Raw genomic sequence first — 3114 nt, forward strand, 5'->3', positions numbered from 1 at the left:
GTCTTTGATTTCTTCATCTTCTTCTATGATGTGATGTCTGAAACACTTTGCAGTATAACAATGACAGTGAAGAACAATGTACTGCTGGGTTTAGCTGTGGCCCACTTATCTTAATATCACTTGCATTCCTTCGTACGGTACAGTCTGACATTTAAAGGTAAAAAACACAATTAAAAGACAATGAATTATTGATACTCAGCCAACGTCTCTGACCGACAGTCTGTGAAAGCTAATCAGGAGTAAGGTAATGTGAAGTTAAGGCTGTTTTGGCAAGGCGCAAACACCTTCTGAGCTTTATGTGCTGCAGATCACCACACAAAAGAGTACATGGGACGGCTGCCTCATTCACATGGATTTTGGGGATTTACATGGGTATAACCCTTCAAAGATGGACACCTGCTAGCTATAAAATTACTTATCTATGCCTGTTGGCATGGCATAGTAAGAAAAAAATAAGTAGAAAAACAGAAAAGGTACCGGTAATTTTCTGTCGTTAACACAACGCAATGTGTAATTCAAAGTACATGAAATCAATATGAAAAATTCCTTCATATTAACAGTACATTGGACTGTATTACTATGGGAGTAGGAACAATTTGATAAAGCATTCTAAGAGGAGTATTTTTTTCCATTTTATTTTATTGGAATGAATGGAATGTATGTTCAGATGAGAGATCATATTGGCACCCTACATGACCGGGACCACCATTGACTAGAAGGAAGTATAATACTTAATGTAGCAAACTTTTTAACGACTGGTAAGGGGAGTGAAATAGCCTCAAATAGCTATTGCAGAAGCCGAGTTAATTGCAGATTTGAAAGGGGGGCTGAGATGAAAGACGGCGGACCGAAGCCCCCCTAAATAGGTTCAAGCGATGCCTATGGGACACACTGAGTAATGAGACTTTGAAAAGTAATGATTAACTCAAAATAAATGCAGAAATTGCAATCGTCGTTACGCCCCTGCACGCATGAAACACCTTTGGCCTACCACAAATATGAACTAATAAAAGGTAATAGTGAAAATTTACGACTAAGTAAGACAGGTGGAAGTAAAAGCATGCGGTTTGTGCGAACGCTAGAGTAAAGCGTCATGAGGTGGAGGTACCAGCTGCAGGCCTGAAGAGCTGGATAGAGTCCTCAGTGCCGTAATGAGCCCAGGTCTGTGGTGCAGTCATCAGAGCAGGATCTGTAATGAGCCACAGTCTCGGGTGGAGGCCCAGTTTGGTGGGGTTTGTGTAAAAGTGTGTATATCTGCGGGTGTTTATGTGAGAGAGACTGAAAGAAGTAGAGCTCGAAAGAGAGAGAGAATGTTCCCAGCTCCCCCCTGGTGACAGCGATGGGCCAGTGCCATGGCCACGGCGCTGGAAGGAAGCTGAGGCTCTGCATTATTAATGTGTGCCGCGGCGTCCTCGACTCTTCCCAGCCGCACAGCTCACTGCCCGTCCTGCCATCACAGAGGGAGAGAGAAAAAGAGAGAGAGAGAGAGAGGTGTGTATGGGGGGTGTAGATAAAGAAAGCAAGAGAGGGGAGGTGGTGTGCCTGTGCCTGTTAGTGAATGCACTGTGTGTGTGTGTGTGTGTGTGTTGGGGTGAAGAAACAATGTTTTTTGTCTTTTGGTCAGTGTGAATATATATGTGCCCGAGAGAGAACACAGTTTTCAGCCAATATATATACAGACACACAAAAAAACCCTGCATATATATCTACGTGTGCTGAATAAACACAGTTTTCTGTCTAAAATTGAGTACACCATTTCAGGAAAAAAGTGTTATAGAGTTATGCTCATTGCATTCCAACAATACTGACTCGTTGCTATAAAGTTACTCATTTCTGTTAGCATAAACCTTCTTATAGATGCAAATGAAATGCTAAATGAGGCAGAAAAAGTGACTTCGCCAAAGTGTTATAAGCCATGAACCAAACCAACCAGCTGCGAGGTGAATTATAACATTACAAACTTTTATTTGAAGCAAAAAATTTGAAAATCTGACAAAAATACAAAGGTACAACACTGTATACATGAGGGAAAGAACTATGTTACCATGAAACATTGCAAATAATTAAGTTAAAAATGATTTATAAAACTATTCATTGATTATATCTTTTGAAACAATATATTTTAATTTTATTACAAAATATGCTTGTATATACAAATATTTAGGTATTTTGACAGCATAGCAAGACTTGATTACGTCATTTGCGGTAATGACTTCTGTTGCACTCAGATTTGCTTCCATCCGATCAACAACCGATGGGGATGTACATCACTATAAGAAGAAAAGATCTGTCTCTACTTTCATTACAACTCGACTTTAGAGAGGTACAATGTTTGAATCTGCAACACTGTTCATATGAGGTTGGTTAGGCCCTAGTTCAGGCCTAATATATTTTATCTGGTGAAAGCTATAGCATCAGTTATCATTCCCATTCATTTCAATGGCGGTTGACATTTATGCATTCGACAGATGCTTTGAAAGGTATAGTAAATTCAAGGTATACATTTAGGACCATGTTTAATACATACTCAGTTACACAAAACATTTTTTTTTAGCCTGAGCCATGTTGAATGATCAATCTATAACCTAACAATTTTAATATCCCTCCAAAAAATGGTCACTGGTAAAACATTTAGTATAATTTAATGAATTTATTGCGGCTAAAAAACCCAAATTAGAATACATGGCCACTTTTGAATAGCTGTCAGTGGAGAAACATGTTTTTGCTTGCATAATGGTGTATCCTGATAAAAAAAAAAAAAAGCTGGTCTAAGCTGGTTTTGCATTCTGGCTAAGCAGGTCGATCTGGTTTAGTGGTCATCAAGCTGGTCTCCCAGCCAGATCAGCTGAACAGTGCTCAAAACAAAACAAAAAACAAAAAAAAACAGCTGACAGGTCAATCTGACCAGACCAAGAGACCAGCAAACAAGCTTAGGCTAGTTTATGCTGCTTTTTTTTTAGCAGGATAGTTATGGCATACCCGCAGGGGCGAAGAGATGAAGCTAATAAGCCAAACTTTGTCCCTTGTGGTGGTGAGTATCAAAGTCCCTTTCAAGGAAAGTCTGTTAACTCGGCGGCCATATTTGCAACGCCTCTGGGCAGAAAATTTGAACAT

Source organism: Rutilus rutilus (genome assembly GCF_951802725.1).
Source record: "Rutilus rutilus genome assembly, chromosome: 18".
Taxonomy (NCBI): Eukaryota; Metazoa; Chordata; class Actinopteri; order Cypriniformes; family Leuciscidae; genus Rutilus; species Rutilus rutilus.